Source organism: Amia ocellicauda, chromosome 6 (genome assembly GCF_036373705.1).
Source record: "Amia ocellicauda isolate fAmiCal2 chromosome 6, fAmiCal2.hap1, whole genome shotgun sequence".
Classification (NCBI taxonomy): domain Eukaryota; kingdom Metazoa; phylum Chordata; class Actinopteri; order Amiiformes; family Amiidae; genus Amia; species Amia ocellicauda.
In genome coordinates, this window is record NC_089855.1 from 33,134,949 (window position 1) to 33,157,272 (window position 22,324).

Consider the following 22,324-nt stretch of genomic DNA (forward strand, 5'->3'; position numbering starts at 1 on the left):
GTCAATAATTTTGCATGCAGACAATCACTTTGCAGGCAAAGCGTGTCAATCATGTTTTATGCGCCAATCACCTGCAGAAGATACTTGTCAGTCTTTTTTTTTGTGGCCAACTGCTTCTCATATATAAAAGTAAGGCGGGAGGAAAAACGAAGAGGAGGGCGGAAACAAATATGTCCTGGGCCCCATTCCTTCTACCTGGTTTAACTAATTCAGGCTAATCAACTGGATTTAGTTAATCAGATCATTTAAATCAGGCTATAATCTCCTATGGTCATTTTATCAGATGGACTTTGAGGAACTTGCTTTTCTAAGAATTGTGTTAGTAAATTGTTAGCTATTAGTTTTGAGGTCGTTAATCAGGAGAGACAACTGCTTATAAAGCAGCATGCTATTCTTACAATCAGACAGGTTTTAATAACTTGTATATTATTTTTACAATCATTCGCTATATTAACATTTTTTTAAAGCAATGGAATTTAGCTTTAGGCAAGGCTAGTTTGATAGGACAAACAAGAAAATGTGACATATTCTTTAACATTATATTTTGATGAGTTGAGTTTGAAAAGCACATTGACCCTATTCACTAAAAAGAATCTACAGGGAAGTAAAATTATCTAGGTAGAAGTACACTTTATAGAGCTCCAAGTGTAGGTCCTGTAGGCTAATCTCATATCCCAAACAAGACCTACTTGATAATATAGAACGCAAACATGTCAGCCCTTGTGCCAAATCACTTTTGACATTAGAAATAAACACTGTGCAAACAGAGAGCTTAACTCACATTAATTGCACTTAAGTCATGTAAATATAGAAAACAGTGCTTGCAAAATATAAACCCATATTGCCAATGTTAACACAGAAATAAGAGTATTGATTTCACATTAATGAAGAACATCATGCTCTTATTAACTGAAGATTAAAATATTACAATTCACATAATACTGTATGTGTAAAGTGAATCCGGCACATGGGCTAAACTTAATGCGCTCACGTATATTATCCAGAAGATTTAATTTTCAATAAATAATTAGCCTATAACGCATACTTTGCCGAGTCTGCGCATACTTTTCGCAGACTCTGCGACGAAACTGTTCAAGTTACCCGTCTGCATGAACTCAGCCGGAAAATACGTCACAATGCGACGCATCCACAGGCTGCAAAGTCTGCACAGCCGCGCAGCTTCTCCAGAGGGACTGCGCTGGTGCAGCCGCGGCTTCAAAACAATCAACGGGCGCTGTGTGACAAAGATGTGTGACCTCACTCCATGTGCCAGCGCCACCTAGTCAGGGGGTGTGAATCACCCTTGAGTGGTGTCATGAAGGATTTTATTAATTCCATGCTAGATAAGTACAACAGAAATATAATAATTTAAACATTGACAGTTCAACAATAAAAGAATATGCATGTGTAGTGGTGTACGTATACATTATCACCTAATTTCCACGTATTATGTGAATTTGTAAGTTGCACACCTGGCAAGGAAATCCATAATAATACATACAAAATGTTTTACATGTGTATTTCTCTGAATGCACAGGTTTCATGTAGATTCGACACCAGCGTATATATAATATTGTACACACACAAACAAAATCTGTTGTAATTAATTTGATCAGTATGTAAGTAATTAACCCTTAAGTGTCCCAACAATGAGCAGGAATAAAACATTCTACACATTTATGAAAGGGTCGTAAAGCTACTTAATCTGATATGAACTGATTAAATGGTGCAGCGGGTGTATATAAATGTAATGCTAGCTAGACAGTTGTAGAAATTGTTATGTATCAAGGAAATTATAATACATAAATAGATAAAATAAAAGTATTATATAATCATGATTTAAATATATGATTAGAAAGTTCAGCCCAAAAACGTTTCGTCTCCTATCAATTAATTAATTACTGAAGTAGTATCCTATAAAACTAGGAGGTGATTTAACAAACAATTTATTTCAAAATTATTATTATTATTATTATTATTATTATTATTATTATTATTATTATTATTATGTTAATTAAATACAGAGATAGGTGACAAGAAAAGACTGCATAGGTACTTTTTCGGGCAAAGACGCTGAATGCTGACGCTGAAGTGTGTCCCATTTAGCGCTTTTAGTTTCACTGACACCCTCGCTCACTCAAGTGCACATTGTGACGTCAGCACAACGTCACGCAAAGTGTACACTTGTCGAAGGGTGTAGAGAGCAAGTGTGCGATTTGGGACGCAGCCCATGTGTGTCCTGCTGGAGTCTGCGCACACCGTGACGTCACGCACAGACTCCCGTCTGCAATCTGGCCGGCAGAGAAGTGTCGTGACCAGACCTGCCTGCTCACCTGACTGACCCTCACTCTCAAACAGGCTCAGTAATGGCGGATGCGGTGCTGGCTCAGCTAAAACAGAGACACAAGACAGTATTTCATGCTTTCCATTTGTAGATTTGTTTAGTTGAACTCCTTTCTTATTTCTAAAAAAAAAAAAACAAAAAAAAAAAAAAACATGTAGATGTCAACATAAAATAAAAGCGACTGTTCCACGTTTTTTATTAATTGTATTTAAGGATTTATTTATTATTTTTTTTTTTCCCCAACAGGATTAGCAAGGAAACATTAGAACATTCTGGAATAATTTACCATGAACACAAACGCCTGATGTTTGTAATCTAAGAACTTGATTTACACAAACAAATACGATTCAAAATAAATAATATAAACGAACTGGTTCATAAACAGAAAAACATCTAAATATAAAAGACTTGTGCAAATAACTCAGTAGGAATGTTAAAAGATCCAAATGTAGAAAAAATGTAATGCCCTGATTTAAATGCCAATGCTGCTTAGAGTGTACAATAATTTCATATAAAATATGAATAAAATAAAACGCAGCTATGGTTATTCATCACTACTTGAAAAATGTAATATTTAGAACTTAGATAAATACTAAATAGAACAAAATAAAATAAGATGGACTTATAACTGTTTTTAAAGGTCTTTAGACTAAAACATATATGGTCAGTTGCAACAAACAAAGTTGTGTATAACTTGTAGATAGCACTTCAGGACTATATTTAATTGATGTGCTAGTTGTCACGAGTTGAAACAAACAATAGATACTACCCACAAGGGGATGAGATATCACTCGTTGCAATGGGGACTCATGCATGTATTGTCTAACAAAGCCACCTATAGGCCACTGCTTGTTGTCACTCATGGAGACACTTTAACACTCTGCCTGCTTTAATGAATACAATGCAAAGCAACATTAACTATTTTTGTCTGAGCCCTAAAGCTCACACAACAGCTTGCAACTTTTAGTTAGTATTCTCTGTCTAAGATAACTGAGAATACTATCCAAAATGGGTTGCATTCTCATTGCAAGGGAGGCCAGCAGCATACAGATAAGAAAGCCATCCCAGAGGCTACAGTTTGCTAGTAGATGATGCCACAACTTAAGAATATAAAGGGTGGCAGGGAACCAACAGGAACCCACACACCAACAATCAACAGATGAGAAATAAGGGCCACAGGGGACCTGTCAGATCCAGTCTATAGAAATGAAAAAAGTGTGCATATATATTGTGGTCCAGATAGGTGGACCAGAGACTGGGATAAGGTATAATAGGCGTGGTTGCTTGTTTTATTTAAAGCAAATTATTATTATTATTATTTTTATTTCTTGGCAGATGCCCTTATCCAGGACAACTTACAACATAATTGCAAAACAAAATGCAAAAATACAGTTAAGTAAAAGGCATCAATCATTACAAATTCAATTTACAGACAACATAGCAATCCAAAATATAATACATTTACAAGTTCCAATTTACAATTTACACAGGCAAGTACAATAAGTGAGGTCCTACATCCTGGACAGTAAAAGCTAAGTGCTGTCAAGATGTAGGGTCACAGTCAAGGGTTACGGTAAAGGGAGCAAGAAGGAAAACAAATCGAAAACACAAGATGCATAATAAAACTGTGGAGTGCTATCTAGCGGGGATAAAATTACTAATATTATAAGTACTGTCTGAAAAGATGAATCTTGAGTAAGCGCCGGAATGAGGTCAAGGACTCTGCTGTTTTGACTTCGGTGGGCAGGTCGTTCCACCATTTGGGGGCCAGGGATGAGAAGGGGCGGGCTCTGGAGGAAGGAGAGTGGAGAGGAGGTAGAGTTAGTCTTCTGGCACTGGAGGAGTGCAGTGGTCTGGAGGGAATGTATGGAGAGACGAGTGTGTCTGAAGGTAACTTGGTGCAGTGTGGTCGAGACAGCGGCAGGCTGGCCCTCTTCCTTCAGGGCCTCTAGACAAGTGGAGGAGGTGTCCTGGTTGGGTTAAGTACATGCTCCTGTAGGGTTGGTGGTTCAGGCCAAGGGTAGAGCTTCTCCCAGGTGGACCCCTACGACGCTGTGGAAAGGCAAGGGTTTAGAGACCAGCCAGCAGAAGCTCTATTCAGCAACAGCACCAAAGCCCAACTGACTGGAAGTGCAGGGGCTGCTTATAATTAGCCTTCTTCATTAGGATAAACACTTTCATCTACTCCTTGTTGGTCTCTTGTTGGCCTCTAGCATCTGTCCATGGTGCTGAAGCTTTTAATGTAGGGGAGCTTTCATCAGGCAGAAACTTGAAGCTGTCCGGTGCTGATCCTGGTCACTCTTCCTGCTGGAGCATGCTTTTTTTTGGATGGCCTTGTGAGCCAGCAGGCCAGAACACGCCCTGTCGTCTCACGGCTGCACCTCACGGGCTCACTATATATATATATTGTGATGCTGTGCATCAGATCCCAGGGAAGGGAAGGACCACCAGAACAGCTGACTCAGTGTTCCCTCTGCTACTGGCTCCTCTCCTTCATAAAGCTGGGTAGCATACAGCCTCCTGGGTTGGCAAGGAAGGGGCATGCCTGGAGGTGGGTGTGTGGCTGAGAGAAGTGTTGGAGAGAGCGAGAGAGTAAGAAGACTGATTATTTGGATAATGGTCTTTGCCTACGGACACTCACTACGAACTGCCTTAGATTGGACTTGGTTGCTGTATGTACATTGTATTTATGTTTAGCTCATAGGAAGGGACCCTGTATATGTGTTTAGGAAGGCTCAATAAGGAGTTTTTGTCTTTGTTTTGTTTTGTGCACAGAGCACTATAAATAGCCACACTTATTTCCCCACATTCCCATGTCTGGGTCACTTAAATCTATCTTCCACACTGTCTCTCTCTCTCTCTCTCATATATAATGTATGTGTGTATATATAATACAAATAATAACAACAGAAACGAAAATGAAACTTAAGCCAACAGCAAGAAATGGAGCCCCATGTCATGATGGAACTTAATTAATAATATATATACACCGATTAGCCATAACATTATGACCACTGACAGGTGAAGTGAATAACACTGATAATCTCAACACCAGTCAGTGGGTTGGATATATTAGGCAGCAAGTGAACATTTTGTCCTTGATGTGTGACAAGCAGGAAAAATGGGCAAGCATAAGGATCTGAGTGACTTTGAGAAGGGCCAAATTGTGATGGCTAGACTACTGGGTCAGAGCATCTCCAAAACTGCAGCTCTTGTGGGGTGTTCCCAGTCTGCAGTGGTCAGTACCTATCAAAAGTGGTCCAAGGAAGGAAAAGCGGTGAAGCGGCGACAGGGTCATGGACAGCCAAGGCTCATTGATGCACGTGGGGAGCGAAGGCTGGCCCGTGTGGTCCGATCCAACAGATGAGCTACTGTAGCTCAGATTGCTGAAAAAGTTAATGCATCACACACAGTGCATCACAGTTTGTTGCGTATGTGGCTGCGTAGCCACAGACCAGTCAGGGTACCCATGCTGACCCCTTTCCACTGCCGAAAGTGCCTACAATGGGCATGTGAGCATCAGAACTGGACCACAGAGCAATGGAAGAAGGTGGCCTGGTCTGATGAATCACGAGTTCAAGGTGTTGACTTGGCCTCCAAATTCCCCAGATCTCAATCCAATCGAGCATCTGTGGGATGTGCTGGACTAACAAGTCCAATCCATGGAGGCCCCACCTTGCAACCTACAGGACTTAAAGGATCTGCTGCTAACGTCTTGGTGCCAGATACCACAGCACACCTTCAGAGGTCGAGTGGAGTTCATGCCTCAACAGGTCAGAGCTGTTTTGGCGTCAAAAGGGGGACCTTCACAATATTAGGCAGGTGGTCATAATGTTATGGCTGATTGGTGTATATTAATGAATCTGTTCAGCACTTCACTTCAGTTTTTAAAGGTGAATAGTAAGAACATTAGAAACTTTACAAACGAGAGGAGGCCATTTGACCCAAGGTGCTCGTTTGGTAAGTGATCCAAGAATACTATCCAGTCTATTTTTAAATGTTCCCAAATTTTCAGCTTCAACCACATCGTTGGGGAGTTTGTTCCAGATTGTGACAACTCTCTGTTTTCCATTTTGAATGCCTTGAAGCCCAATTTCCATTTGTGTCCCTGGGTCCGTGTGTCCCTGCTGATCTGGAAAAGCTCCTCTGGTTTGATGTGGTCAATGTCTTTCATGATTTTGAAGACTTGAATCAAGTCCCCACATAGTCTCCTTTGTTCCAGGGTGAAAAGGTTCAGTTCGCTCAGTCTCTCAGTAGGATGTTCCCTTTTAACCTGGAATAAGTCTGGTTGCTCACCTCTGGACTGCCTCTAGAGCAGCGATATCTTTCTTGAAGTGTGGAGGCCAGAACTGTACATAGTATTCCAGATGAGCTCTAACTAGTGCATTGTACAGTCTTAACATTACTTCCCTTGTTCTAAAGTCTACACTTTTCACAATATACCCTAACATTCTGTTTGCCTTTTTTATTGCTTCCCCACATTGTTTGGATGGAGAAAGTGAGGAGTCCACATAGACTCTTAGGTTTTTCTCATGTATTACTTAATCTAGTTCTATTCCTCCCATAGTGTATGTAATGTGTCAGAGACTAACAGGGGTGGATTCAGGTGTGTGCTCAACCAGAAGGCTGGTAAAGGTACAAAGGGGAGATGCAATAATCGTAGTCGAGGACAGTCAAGAAGTAAATCAATCGGGCAGACAGGCAAAACAGGGAAATCCAAAAAGGGAGGTTGAAAGGAGCAAGCGAGAGGTCAAGGACACTAAGACACAATCAATGTGGGAATGTTTAGAAATTACTCAGGGATGAAGACAAGACTTAGCAGTGACTGAAGGACAAACAGAGGTTTAAGTACAGGGCAGAGTGAAGTCAGTGGAGCTGGTAGAGAAAAGTAGAACCAATGAGTGCAGAGGGATGTTGGGACAAGTGCACATGGTGATGTGGAATGTTCATTGAATGATTGGTAATTTGGAGAGGGAGACTGGCTAGTATTCGGTTGATGAGGATGACCTCGAGTGGTGAACAGGGGAAGTGCAGCGAGCAGGCCTGACAGTGTAATTATAGTGGACATTTTTGTTACCTGCATGTGATACCTTGCACTTGTCCAAACTGAATTTCATCTGCCAGGTGTCGGCCCATAACTGAATATTAAAGTCCCTCTGAATAGCTGATCCCTGTGGAACTCCACTAACAACCTCACTCCAGTTAGAAGCAACTCCTCTAATCGACACCCTCTGTTTCCTATACATCAACCAGTTCATAATCCATCTACTTACATTACCCTGAATGCCTACAGCTTCCAATTTGAGGATCAGTCTTTGGTGTGGAACCTTATCAAAAGCTTTTTGAAAATCTAAGTATATCATATCATATGCTTTCACGTGATCTACAGCTGCAGTTGCATGTTCAAAGAAATCTAATAGATTAGTAAGACATGATCTGCCTTGTCTAAACCCATGTTGACTATCTCCAAGAATATGGTTTTCATTAAGATGCTCCTCTATTTTCTGTCTAATAATTGTTTTCAACATTTTACAAGTAACACAGGTGAGACTGACTGGTCTGTAATTTCCTGGCTCAGTTTTGTCCCTTTTCTTTTGTGGATTGGTATGATATTTGCCATCTTCCAGTCAGTTGGCACATCCCCTGTTCTAAGTGTCATTTGGAATATGTGAGTTAGTGGCCTATAAATAATTTCTCTAATTTATTTAAGTACTGTTGGAAATATACCATCTGGCCCAGGTGAATTGTTTGTTTTTAATTCTACTAGTCCCTTTAGTACCTCCTCCTCATTTATCCTGATCTCTCTTAGGGTTTGATTGGACTGATTGTTAACCTGTGGGATATCTGTTTTTTCTTTTGTAAAAACCTAATTTAGAACATTTGCCACATATTGTTTGTTTTCCAAGATACTTCCATTTTTGCCCTTTTTCTGTTTCACTTCCTCCTTTATTGACCTCTTGCTTGTTGTAGTATTGAAAAAACCTATTGCATACTTATATTAAACCATTTTTGCCAATTTGTTTTGGTCCTCAAGTTTTGGTAGAAATTTCTTCTGAGCCTCAAGTAGTATATTAGTAAAATACAACCATCCATATTAATGTCCCTCTGACTCTATTTTGGTCATTTGTAAAGATCAAATCAATTCAAGCACGCTCTCTGGTTGTTTCCCTGACAAATTGAGTTAGAAAGCAGTCATTATTTCTATTTCTGTTTCTGTAGTCCCAACTGGGCTTTCCTAGTCTATGTTTGGAAATTGAAATCCCCAATGATAAAAGCCACATCCTTGCTACATGCAGTCCTGATTACGTTGTACAATGCAACATCTTTCTGAATATCAGAATTGGGTGGTCTATAACACACTCCTACCACTTTTTTATTCAAAAGCTTAACCCACAAAGATTATGCTTCATTACTAGGATTTAATTTGAGTTCTTCTGCCTCAATGTCATTTTTGTCATATAATGCTACCCCACCACCTCTTTGATTTTGCTTGTCCCTTCCTAAATTGTGTGTATCCTTTTATCCTGTTTCTGTCACTCCTACAACATCATAGTCACACGCCAGCACTGTGGCTTCTAGGTCTAACATCTTGTTCCTTATGCTCCTGGCATTGAGGTTCAAACATTTCAAGACTTTCCTAGTAGCAGTTTGTTTTCTTTCTTTAGTGGAACATCACCCATTTTTAGAGCTCCCTGCCCCCCTGGTCCCTAGTTTAAAAGATTCTCAATTACTCTGCACATATGCTCTCCTGATGCATTAGCCCCCTTCTGTTTAGATGTACAGCATCTGGTTTGTACAGGTCCAATCAATCCCAGAAAAAAGACCAATGTTCCATAAATCTAAAACCCTCTTCCCTACACCAAGACTTTCTAATCTCTGCCTGTCTCCCTGGCCATGCATGTGGTACTGGAAGTATTCCAGAGGAAACTACCAGGGAGGTTCTGCTCTTTAGTTTCTTTCCTAACTCTTTAAATGTGTCTCGCATAACCTCTGTCCTGCCTTTGCCTATGTCATTGGTTCCAATGTGGACCATGACCAGTGGATACCCCCTGGCTTTATCCAGTAGCCCATCTACTAGTTTAGGGAGATCTGCAACCTAAGCACCAGGCAGGCAAAATACCATGCCGGTCTCCTTATCACTAGAACACACAGTGTGATCTACGCCTCTAGGAATTGAGTCTCCTACTATAACTACCACCCTGTTCTGGTGGGGAGTGGGCACCATGGTATTCTGAAATCTTCTTGGATGAGTTCATCCAGGAAGGCAATCATTCTGCAAACCTGACACTGTAGTGGCCACATGCTTCTAAATGTTAGTTTTTTCAGTCTCTTGGTTCCTGTCCCCTGGGCAACTACTTGATGTTTTGTTACCGAGAAAAAGTGCAGGTCTTTCTCAACAGCTGCTTTAAGTAGCTTTTGTCTACCTGCCACCAATTCACACCTAACTGGCTCCACCTGGAACAGAATTCCTGCTAGTCCTTCACTAAATCACCTTTCTTCAACCTATGTACTTTCACCAACTCACCAACCTGTACTGAATTGACTTCAATAAAGGTAAACTACAGACAAGATTGACTTCAATTAAGAAAACGTTAAAACAAAAAAAAACAAAATATATAATAATATATATTAGACAGAAAAAGCTTTTGCTCTCGACTCAGACAGAAGTCCCTTGGGTGAATAGCAAAAAGAGGCTGAGTCGCTTTGCATTTTACTAGTTAAAGCAGGCAGAGGTTTGGGTCTGCCTGAGTGACAACATGCAGTGGCTATACCCCATTCCCCTTTGTGTAGTTAAAAAATTACTCCAGGTGATAACTGCTGCACCTGAGAGATTTCTGATTTAGCACACTCCAAACCAAGCTCGCTAGACAAAGTACAAGAGTTATCATACTAAGTGGAAAATATGCAGGCTATCTAATACTTAATAGACCTTTCAAGGCAGTAGATATAATAATTAAAGCACGATAAAGAAATCTGGGAATTAGAGATTGCAGGATTGCTCAGTTATGGAATGGAAAATACATTAGTCCATTCCAGAATTTCTTATGATATGTCTTCAAATGTGATAAGATTATAATTTACATACAATATTTTGAAAATAAGAAAAAAAGTGGTGTTAAATTGTGCTAAATGTTCAGCACCTCAAACTTGCCTAATTTAAGCAATATCATCTCACATACTAACTCAATATTTATCGCAATTGACCAATAACATACTGAATCTGATATGGTATGATCAACAGGGATGCAGTTTAACTTAAAAAAACTTCTAGAATGGGCACTAAACCACAACACGTGGGGCATGATCAAATCAAAACTGTGATCGGCATGCGAATCACAAATTACGAACTTATAACCTGTCCCATTTTGATTTATAAAATGTAGAACATGTCTTCTAAGAACAATTCATTAAACCACGGAAGGGTACAGATTACTTTTCTATCTGAGGGAAGGTCAAATTTGTTGATCTGCCACTGGTTCAAAATACCAATAGAAAAGACTCTCTAGGTTAGGGTGTTCTATCTAGGTATATGTGGGGATGTAGTTGGAAGTGTTTTGTGTGTGATGAAGTATAGGTACAAAATGTTTTTTGGTTTCATGATAACGCTAAACACAACAAACTGCATGAAATACATTATAAAATAGAACAGCATTGATGCACAAGAGTTTGCTTTGTAAAACATGTGATTTCTAATAGTTTATGATTGATTCTGAGTCTTCCTTTCTTAATTACATATGAAAAATATTTATAGGTGCTCCCATCATTTTGCTAGTGCATGTGTGTGTATTAAATATAATGAAGTTGTACCATAATGTCTTTATTACAGAAATGGCATTCTTCAGTGGCAAGAATCCAGGATTTGTCTATCAAAGCACAACAAATGAGACCCTACGAAAATCAAGTAAGTTAGCATAAGTTTTGTTACAATCCTATAAGTAAATTGGAAATGAGGAACACAATGTCCCATCACACCTCTCTTTAATCACAATAAATATTATGGATTTATAATTGTGTGTGAAAGCTGTAAATTCAGAATTATGCACTTAAAGCCTATGTTTTGGTAGTGTATCACTTTCCCATGGTTATAAAAATGCTCAGCTTAGAAACAAAAATACAAACCACTTCAGGTGCTGTAATAAGTCTAACCAATCAAATATAAGCAAACAGAATTCTGTTTAGCTTATCGCATCTTTTCCTAAAACCTGGTTAATGATATCCAATCAGAGGTGGTATTTGTTTTTAATGGCACAATTTAGGGAGTTCTCAAACCCAGGAAGTAGTACAGTGTGAATGATATTTCCTTATACCAAACTATGAATTTAATCAAGAGCTGGAAATATCGTTAACACTTAATAATAAGGTGCTGTGATTCCTCATGAATTAATATATGAATACCATAGGATTTAAACATCAATATCTCATGATCATCATCTGAGTTCTGATGTTGAGCACGTGAACCCACACTTACCCTAACCCTAACACATAACCCTAACCCTCTTATACATATGATTATCAGAACTCAGATGAAGTGCACGACATATTCATGTGTTTATCCTGTGGTATTCATGTATTAATTAATGAGGAATCACTGCACCTTATTATACAGTGTATCTTATCAAGAAAATGTGTTCAAATGGGAAACTTCGCTAAATAGATGAGTGTTATATTTCCCTTTTCTACATTTGTACACAATTTAGCCATGGTGGGAGAAATGTATTATTCACCAGTGTATCTAGTTTTCATTTCTTCTCTATTGGGTATTTGTGAGACAGTAGATTACTGGAAAATACAAAAAATCTGCTTCAAAGTTGATGATGATTAAAGGTTTTGAATTCTAATTACTTTTCATATCATTTTAGTGATGGACACACAGAACAACACAGATTATTACATAACTACTTAAATGTGAAAATTTGACCCCTCATTGACCTCATCGACTCCCTGAGATACCATGGCATTGAGAAAGATATTAATCTGCCCGCTATCGCTGTGATTGGGGATCAGAGCTCGGGAAAGAGCTCAGTGCTGGAGGCTCTGTCTGGAGTGCCGCTGCCCAGAGGGAGTGGTGAGGCTTAAACCATATTCTTTCAGGTTGCGCCAGGGCTTAGACATCTCTGAAGTGGCTTACTTTAATTAATCATGTTCACCCAGCCAAGGAAAACGACTACATAAAGATAGTAAATGCCAGAAAAATTTCCAAAGAAATATTTGCTAATGGAATAAGGTGGCACAGTGCTTAGCCCTGCTGCCTGTCAGCTCCTGGGACCTGTGTTCAATTCCAACCCTGAGTCGCTGCCTGTATGGTGTTTGCATGTTCTCCTTGTGTCTGTGTGGGTTTTCACTGGAGACTCCCATGTTCTGAAGAGGGGTGTGAGTGTGTGATGGACTAGTGTCCTTTCCCTGCTAAATTAGTCTGTGGCTCACTGTGACCCTTTACTGCTAAATGAAGTGGTTGTTGATGATACATGGAATAAGATGACTATTTTATGAAAAAAGGGAAAAATGTTATGTTTTACAAAAGACTGCACCATAACATGCTGCTTTACACTTAATATTGGTAACATAATCTAATTTTAAGAACACTATTGCATCTGCCTCTCAAAACAAGATTGCTAGAAGGGTTTGTGTTACTGGTAGATTTAAAACAAACAAACAATCAAACAGTAACGTACTTGATTCACTTTCTCAAACCTTTAAAATCAGATAATTAATCTAAGACATTATCTAAAGCTGCTATTCTGTTATCAGGTAATATTTAAGGTTGCCAGATAGATGAAAAATTACCTTACTTTCAAAATAAGACCAATACACTTGATAAGATATTTTGTGTGTGTGTGTGTGTGTGTACAGTATATAATATCAATATATAGTTTGTGGTCAGGCTTCTGCTCAGATTCAGAGCACCATCACTTCTCTAAATATTATCCACATGACTTAAAATGAGCAAGAAATGTTCTGCTGCAAAAGACCAGTCCCTTGATGTGTAGGTAAGAACACTCTACCAAGTCTTAGGGAGTGTTGTCACCATAACAGGATCATGTGCACCGTGAGACTTGTTATATGTATGTGGATGGACGGTTATTGAGGCAGAAAAGAGAAATCAGTTACCTTTTATATGGGTGCAAAACTAAACTGAAAATGAAGCATAACATGTTATGAGCAGACAAATCTGATAATTTTCTGTCTGTTTTTTCAGGCATTGTAACCAGGTGTCCTCTGGAGCTGAAGCTGAGAAGGGCAAAGAGAGCTGGTGATTGGAGCGCAAAGATCAGCTACGATGGCAACTCTGAAGAGATCAGTGATCCCTCAGAGGTAGAGGAGTATATTTGTAGGTAGGTGGGCTCTCTTCATAAATAGCCCAATTCAACATACTTTTAAGTGTTTCAGGATCAAAATTGTAAATACATGAATACAAGGAATACTTTGTCAATCATATCCTGCCTTTTATCTTCCTTGTTGTGTATCACAATAAGTCAAGTGTTATGAATTATACGGTTTTGTGTTTCTTTTCACATTTATTTCACATTTTAACAAACTGTCCTGACAAATAACTGCTTTGAACAGTCTTATCATAGCTGTCTGGTGGGATTTCAACAGGTGAATCTTCAAGACAGCTTTTGGGAAGCCAATTTTTGTTGTTGAATAAGCTGCTGAACAGCTATCCGGATAGTTACAACAGTAGAATTACAGACAATGCATACAATAGCACAGGTGAAAAGTAAGAAGATGCACATTACCCTTTTCACTGATTTTTCTTCTGCTTTTTTGTAGCCCAAAATGATCTGTCTGGGGATGGTGTTGGCATTTGTGCTGAGTTAATCAGACTGAAAATAACATCCAGCGAAGTCTCTGACTTAACCCTCATTGATCTGCCTGGGATCGCAAGAGTACCTGTGAAAGGTCAGCCAGAAGACATTGGCCAGCAGGTGAGTATCACCTGTGTAAGAGAAAATAGATCATCACTTTCTGAATGGACTTTCTCATTTTACATTTTACCCCAAATTGTTAAATGTATGTAAAAAGGACAATGCTACATAATAGCACTGTGTCATGTTTTTTAAGTTAGTATTTCATTAATTTGTAGTTTTTACATTAATTAATGACAATATTTCCTTATGTGTTATTTGATTGCTTTTTATAAACTTCTGAAGCCCACATTTTAACACAGGTCTACTTCCACGCTTACATTGACAGCAGAGCTCACACAACCCTCAGTCCCTTAACTACATCAAATAAAAAAATAAAAAAATAAACCAGTACACCAGTTTGAATAATGTGGGGGAGAAATACATAAATCCTCTCTTGTCTTTGTCCTTTGTGATCTGTGACCCTGGAGTTTGCTTTAGTAACTTTAATTGCCTGCTTCTCTTGTAAGGAATGTGTTTTTTGTGTGTTTTTTGTTTGTTTTTTTTGCTTTTTTATCACTCCTTTCTTGGTTATCAGCAATTTACATTAATGTCTTGCAACATATTAACTGGACATGACTTTCCAAATGCTGCTGGTAATTTAGAGGTTAATGATTATTATTCATGAGTAATAATATTGATGAGATGGGTAGGCTTAGTTTAGAATGCCAATGAAATATAGTTATTAGAAATAACCAATCAAACACTGTTTGTAAAATGTTAAGCTCCTTGAGGGTATGTCCCAAAATGGATATATAAGCTTTGTTCTACCTTGAAAAGTTTGAAGAACAGTGTCATACTTGCTTAATACTTTTTTGAGTTCTGTGTTCTGCTGTTCTTCCCATGCAGGTAATAAATTCTGATTAGACCCCAACATTTTCTTCCAACACAACATTTTGCACAATGGCCACCAAGCTCTCAATGATAGATTTGGCATAAAGGTTTTCAAACTTGACATGGCAAATATACTTTAATCATGCTAAAATAATACTAAAATGCCTTTCAGCAAGCCCAGTATGATTTCAGTACAATCAGTGTTTCCCGCAGCTATATTCAGGCCAAAAATCCTGCCTGGCCAAAAATCGGTGCCGCCTGGTGAAACACCTGGCATTAACGTTGAAATATAGTAAATAAAAAAATAATCATAATTTTTAAAACACAAGTGGCCTTTCTCTCGATCATCATGGCTACACATCAGAGACAGACTGCCATGCCTGTGTCATTTTCTGGGGTAAACACTGGTATAATATTTGGATAATTCACATTACCAACCAGATTGTTATAGTTGGAAAACCTCAGGGTTTTCATGTAACATTGCTGCTAAAATGCTTGAATCCTTACCAAAGAACTACTGTCCTAGATATACAGTAAATTTAAGGTAATGTACAGCAAAAATATCATGTAGCATTGTACTATAAAGAATACAATAATACACAGGTGAATTTACAATATTTTTAACAGTGTAGAATTGGTGATTGCTAGATTAAAAAAAGTTAAGATCTTGTTGTGGTTGTTTTCAGATTAAAAGACTGATATTGAAATTCATTTCAAAGAATGAAACCATTAATTTGGTTGTTGTGCCCTGCAATGTGGACATCGCAACCACAGAAGCCTTGAAGATGGCCCAGGAGGTAGATCCTAATGGAGAAAGAACACTGGGTATGAGAATTCATTATTATATTATTATATGGAGAACCAACTTAACATACATTTTTTGCTAAATTTCAGCTTGTTGCTTTAAAGTTGCAGTTTGGTTAATGTTATGGAAACAAGGGATTTTAGATCGATATACAAATTACATTACTAGTACAGGATGCTTTATGCACATTATATAAACATTGGCATTTTATATTTACACAAATGTTTACATTATTGTATTATATACTATTATTTAATGAATTAACATATATAATAAATAGTGATATGTTATAGTTGTTATATAATAAATTTCATTTGATATTGCTTTAAATACTTGAGTATTTTAGACTCATGTTGCAACATTCAAATTTTATTCTCACGACATTGAACATAACATTATACTGGCAACTAGGAGCCTACAAACTGACATTGTACAAAGTAAATGTAATGCTGAATTTTATGACTATGATAACGTGTTATCTGAGAAAGTTAGTTGTTTACAAATCAAAATATGAATACAGAATTAGCAAAGAAAAAACGATAGGTTGCGCATGCTACCCCAGTTATCTGAAAAAGGAAGCACTCCCCAAGGGCGATGGGTTTCAGTGCACTTCAGTTGGAACCCAATCGAAATATCTCTATGTCAAAGCTGCCATTAGCCCCTGTGCACGTCACTCAAAACAAGTCCCTTCCTACTTCCTGTTTGTATAGGAGGTGATTTCTGCACAGGAACTTCATCTTTTGCTGGGAGACTTGAACTCCCAAGCAACCTTGCAAAACCTTGGGCAGTGCTTCCGACTTGAAAGATAACAATAGATTGTGAATGCAACCCTGGTTATCTGAAAAAGGAGACAAAACCAAAACAAAACCGTTGCAAGGGAGGAGGCAGTGAGCTGATAAGGAAGCCTGCCTCAAGGTGTACCACTAGGGGCCTCAGCAACAACTCCAGACAGGAGCCACAGGGGGCCCTTGGGGCCACAACTGGGCTGCCCAGGAGCGAGGACAGCAGTCACGCTCTTACTGGAAACAACCAGCATATACAAAGCACCCTCCACGCAACATGGGAGAGTTGGCCGCTTGCTCCACTAGCACAGCTAGTTGTGAGGCCACACCAAGCTTGAACATGTCATGACAAACCAATTAAATACACTGTAGGGCTCAGGAGCCAGCTCATGCACCTCTCGCATAACACAGGAGGAGTTGACACCTGCTGATTAGCACAGCTAAGGCAGGGCAATGGCAGCTCTTACGCTGTTGGGATAAATTAACTAAGTACACAGGACAGCAGCAGCGGTCTCCTGCTCAATGGTTCGCAGTCAGAGTGGGCCACAGACCTGCTGACCAAGAAACTATATACACAGTAAGGCAGTGAGCACAGCTCAAGTGCCATCAGTTGAAAACAGCAGCAGTGGCCTTCCAGTCTACTAGCAGAGCTAGGATGAAACCACAGTCCTGCTGTCTACACATAGTATGTACACAGCGGGGTACAGGCAAGACACATGCACCACTGCAACACAATGCAATAATAAACAAACTATATACAGGGTGGCATCGTAAGGCAACGTACATGGAGGCTGAGTGACAGACCCTGGGAACACATCAACAGGGCAGTCAGCAAGCCCAGGAGCAGCTCCCGTGGGTGCTTGACTGGAAGGCATAGTCCGGTTCAAAACACGGTTCAAATTAGCTCCATCCAGGATGCACTAACATAGGTAGACTGGGAATAGAGACCAGGAGCCAGAACCCACAGGCTACTGGGGTTTGACTGAAGCCAACACCAGGTTCCCAATGGAAGGGACCGGGCCCATCACGTCCCGAAACTGAAACTGAAGTGCACCGAAGTGGACCTACAGGGCGCAAATGGCACAGTATGGTGTTAGTTAATAACTAACTAAAAAATACACACACAGACAGACAAATGTGGTGAATCGGTGGGTGAACAGCACTATTTCTGCAGCCAGCCGACCAAAAGCACAAGTTTGTGTTGCAAACAAACACACAGAGTTCTCACGACTTGATATTTCAAAGGTGAAATGGCAAAAGAGGACGTTCCTGTGCAGACGTCACCTCTTATACAAACAGGAAGTAGGAAGGGACCTGTTTTGAGTGACATGCACAGGGGCCAATGGCAGCTTTGATATAGAGATGTTTCGATCGGGTTCCAACGGACGTGCGCTGAAATCCCTCCCCCTTGGGCAGTGCTTCCGACTTAAAAAATAACTGGAACATTAATAAGCCTAAATTGTTCTAGCCTATAATGCAGTGCAGTATGATTGTAACGATCACCCTGTACAGGAAATATATTGTCATAATTACATTTGTTTTGAAATGATAATACAGAAATTATTAACCAAAGCATGAATGAACAATAATAGTGCAAGGAAAAAAATTCAAGGATAATCTGAATAAGTATTATTTAAAAAAAACTAAGAGATAGTATAGTCTACCCAATCCACCCTCAACTGAAAACCCCACAAAAACCCTCAACTGAAAACAGAGGAGAGGACAGTGGTGAAGAATTTACATGATGTAAATTCTTCCCGATTTACCTTTTTCTTTAGCCAGCTCTTTCCAACCCTGAGTGTTGAATTTAGGAGCATTTTGAAAATACACGATGGCAACTTTTACTGTGAGATCCAGTTTCCCGTTTTTCATTGATCTAAATTGCTCTAGCATGTGTATGTACAGTACATATATTTTTATCCACAGCAATTTTGACCAAACCTGATCTGCTTGACAAAGGGACAGAACAGAATATTGTGGACATTGTCCAAAACAAAGTTATTCACCTCAGTAAAGGCTACATGATTGTAAAATGCCATGGTCAACAGCAAATCAATGAAAAAGTTACACTGGCTAAAGCAACCAAGGATGAGATAGAATTCTTCAAGAAACATCAACATTTCCGGTAAGCTGCCAGAGTATTTGTTTCCTCACTGATTCAATAACTAGTGTGCAGTGTGCATAATTAAATGCATTTATATCAGGAATTCTCTACCTAGGTTAAACCTAGCCTAATTCTTGTTACACTAGACATGACCCCAGTGCCAAACAGCGGGTTTCAGGAACCAGAACCCCTGCCCAAATGTAGGCAGTTTAGAGTAGTCAACAAGCTAAGCAGTGGGTCTTTGGGATATGTTAGGAAACAAGATCACCCAACTAAGTACCAGCAACATTAGGCGCTTTTACAATGCCATTTCTGATCCGGATCAAATGCATCAGTACATTTGATCAGGACCAGTGGTGTTGCCTTTACACTGCCATTTGATCAGGATCAACTTTCTGTCACCACAGGGGTCCTCGCATGTGCACTAGCATGCAAGTCCAAACTTAATTATATACATATGTTAAATTAGTGCTTTAGAACATGGCTATATCAAAAACTGTTGTTTTATCTTGTTATGAATTATTCTAACAAGTATAACAACAGTTTTTGATATAGTTCTAAAGGACTAAATTAAAATATGTATATTATTTCGCGCTTTTACACTGTGATTTTTGATCCTGCTCATAAATGGCAGTGTAAACGCGCCTGTTGTTTCTTATATAAATATTTTTTCAGTCTATTTTTTTTTCCTTAAGAATCTGAGTTTTACTGTATTGAAATGCACTTTTTTAAAGGTCTCTTTTAAATGAAGATAAAGCAACGGTTCAAAGTCTGGCCAAAAAATTAAACTTGGAGCTGGTGGACAACATCAAGGTATGTAAACGTTCAACCGAGTTGTTCTCATCACACTGGATTTGTGTTTATGACTAACATCAAAACATAATTAAAATTTAAAATATGTAACAATATGTCAAGGTGTCAATAAAATAATTAGGTTGTATTAAGGAAATAACATCTCTTGAATTTTTATTTTGTATATTGTTTTTCTTTAGAAATCATTGCCAATCATAGCTGAACAAGTTAAGGACAAGCTCAATGAAACACTCAAGGATCTGGAGAAATACAAAAGAGGACCTCCAACAAATCAAAATGAAAAATTAATGTATTTTATTGAAGTGAGTATCAGCGCCGTATAATATTTTCCAGCAACAACCCTCTGTACCTCTTGAGTCTTATATTGCATGCTTTACTAATTTATAATCACTTATTCATTTCAAGATACAGTAATACAATTAATTTGTGATCAAAGCACCATCCTTTCAAATTGAATCCTTCATTCAACATGGCATATATATGTGTGATTTGTTTAAAAATACTGTAAAATGATAGGGTGTGAAAAATAGAATGCTACCCATAGGGAAAGGGGTTTAGCCTGTTACCATAGAACCTTAGACAAACACATTTTTGTCCTTCAAAGCTGCCTATAGGCTACTCCAGACATATACAAACAGCCCCCTTCCTGTTTCCTGTTTGTATATATTGAGCTCTATGGAGGTATTCCTCCTCTTTGCTGGAAGTGAGATAACCGGGGTTGCATTTGCAACCTATCAATATCTTTCAAGTCAATAATGCTACCCAAAGGGGGAGTGGTTAAAAATCATGAATCTGTCAAATGTGTTATGCCTTGAACTGCACTGTATTATTGCACTTTGTATTGCTCTTATACAGACGTGGTCAAATTTGTTGGTACCCCTCCACAAAAAACTAAGAATGTACAATTTCCTCTGAAATAACTTGAAACTGACAAAAATAATTGGCATCCACCATTGTTTATTCCATATTTAATAGAAATCAGACTTTGCTTTTGATTTAGTTTTTCAACATAATATTGTAAACAATAAAACAAATGAAAATGGCATGGACAAAAATGATGGGACCCTCAACCTAATATTTTGTTGCACAACCTTTATTAGAGGCAATCACTGCAATCAAATGTTTTCTGTAGCTCTCAATGAGACATCTGCACCTGTTAACAGGTAGTTTGGCCCACTCTTCGCAAACTGCTCCAGCTGTCTCAGGTTTGATCGGTGCCTTCTACATACTGCGAGTTTCAGCTCTTTCCATCGATGTTCAATAGGATTCAGATCAGGACTCTTAGAAGGCCACTTCAGAACAGTCCAATGTTTTGTTCTTATCCATTCTTGGGTGCTTTTAGCTGTGCGTTTTGGGTCATTATCCTGTTGGAGGACCCATGACCTGTGACTGTGACAGGGCTTTCTGACTCTGGGCAGTACGTTTCACTCCAGAATGCCTTGATAGTCTTGAGATTTCATTGTGCCCTGCACAGATTCAAGGCACCCTGTTCCAGGTGCTGCAAAGCAGCCCCAAAACATAACAGGGCCCTCTCAATGTTTCACTGTAGGTATGGTGTTCTTTGCTTTGAAAGCTTAATTTTTTCATCTGCGAACATAGAGCTGATGTGACTTGCCAAAAAGCTCCAGTTTTGACTCATCTGTCCAAAGGACATTCTCCCAGAAGGATTGTGGCTTTCAAAAGTGGATCTTCTTCCATGGAGGCCACTTTCACTCAAAAACCGATGGATGGTGCGATCAGAAACTGATGTACCTTCACCTTGGAGTTCAGCTTGTATTTCTTTGGCAGTTATCCTTGGTTCCTTTTCTGCCAATCACACTATCCTTCTGTTCAATCTGGGGTCGATTTTCCTCTTGCGGCCGCACCCAGGGAGGTTCGCTACAGTTCCATGGACCTTGAACTTCTTAACATTTGCAACTGTTGTCACAGGAACATCAAGCTGCTTGGAGATGGTCTTGTAGCCTTTACCTTTACCATGCTTGTCTATTATTTTCTTTCTGATCTCCTCAGACAACTCTCTCCTTTGCTTTCTCTGGTCCATGTTCAGTGAGGTGCACACAATGATACCAAATGGCACAGTAACTACTTTCCTCCATTTAAATAGGCCAAATGACTGATTACAAGATTGGAGACATGTGTGATACCAATTAAATAAACTGATTAGTTTGGAATATTACTATAATCCAATTATTTATTATCTTTTCTAAGGGGTACCAGCAAATCTGTCCAGGCCATTTTAGAATATCTTTGTAGAATGAGCATTAATTAATCTCTTTTCACAACTTCTTTGCTTTATTATATGACATACCAAGCCATGCAAGTATACATGATGCAACAGCTTTTAATTTCATCACTTTTCAGGAGGAATGAAGCATTATTTCAATGAGCTGTAAGGGACCAACAAATTTGACCACGTCTGTATTTCAGTAAGTCACCCTGGACAAGGGCATCTGCTAATAAATTAATAAATAAATAAATAAATAAATAATAATGTATAACCAACCATTGCAAGGGAAGAGGGCCCTGATGCCAGCACTTGCTAAGGGGAAGTCTCAACTCAACCAGAATAAGTTTTACATAAGGATAATTTGGGGTAGGTCTCCTTAGGGTCTCTACTGGGATAAAAAACAACACTAACAATACTGACTGAAACATTTCTGGTAGAAATAAATGTACATGCACATGCACAACAGCCGGGTAGCAGGGCCATAGCACCTGTACAGCATCTGCTTGACA

General features: G+C 38.9%; 1 pseudogene; it reads left to right on the plus strand.

The window, feature by feature from the left end:
- Nucleotides 1-1,136: 1,136 nt before the first annotated feature.
- Nucleotides 1,137-22,324, plus strand: part of LOC136751863 (interferon-induced GTP-binding protein Mx1-like) — a 34,451-nt pseudogene continuing 13,263 nt past the window's right edge.